Source organism: Dipodomys spectabilis, unplaced genomic scaffold, assembly GCF_019054845.1.
Source record: "Dipodomys spectabilis isolate Male_0828 unplaced genomic scaffold, ASM1905484v1 ptg000070l, whole genome shotgun sequence".
In the NCBI taxonomy this organism is placed as follows: domain Eukaryota; kingdom Metazoa; phylum Chordata; class Mammalia; order Rodentia; family Heteromyidae; genus Dipodomys; species Dipodomys spectabilis.
This window is the reverse complement of record NW_024870747.1, coordinates 2,640,707-2,641,563: the sequence shown is the minus strand read 5'-3', so window position 1 is coordinate 2,641,563 and position 857 is coordinate 2,640,707.

Here is an 857-nt window from a genome sequence, read left to right as displayed (position 1 = left end):
ATTGTCCCTAATCCCATAACTTCTGTCAGTGAGACAAGGCTTGAAAGGTCCAGACCACTTGGCACTTCATAGCGAGAACCTTTCTACAAAGAAAGGCGAGAGAATAGCAAAAAAAGAAGATGAATCTTCCAACAGTTTTGTTATATGTTCTTTACACTTAGCCATTAAGATCACCATAATAGCATTTTTTATGACTTCTTACCTACTCTTTTCCTGTTCTAAGCTGTTTTATTTATGGATCTCTAAGAATTCATATAAGAATAATATAAGAAATCTATATAAATCACATAAGAAATCATAAAAAATAGTTTGCTAGGGATATATAACCTAAAAGGAATAATTTCAGTAAACTATTAAGCACATAAAATGTAATGCATACCTAAAAATGACTATTTATTGAAAACTTCAGCAGTTGTAGTTTATTCTGATAACAAAGATTATAAACTAAGATATCATAGTATTCCAAATGGAACACAGAAATAGAAACATGGAGGGTAGCACTAAAGAGGGTAGCACTCAGTGCTACCACTGAGTAAGAATGAAATTTAGGCAAAACTACTTCATAGTAAAAGCCACAGGACAACCCCAACATTACTTTCATTGTTTCATATGAAGAAAAGACTTTTTTTTAGTAAAGACAAATTTTCACAGATATTAACATCAATTGGGTATACATTTCTTAAGGTCTTCAGGAAGGATGCTGTGACCATGTTGTTGGAAGTTGACTTCTCTGGGACGTGCTATACCATGTTCGGACACCACTCCAAGCACTGCACCGGCATTAGGGTAATTTTAGTGCTCATGACAGTTCTTCCAGTTAGGAAATGAATTAAGTATTTTAGTAATAACAGAAGTAG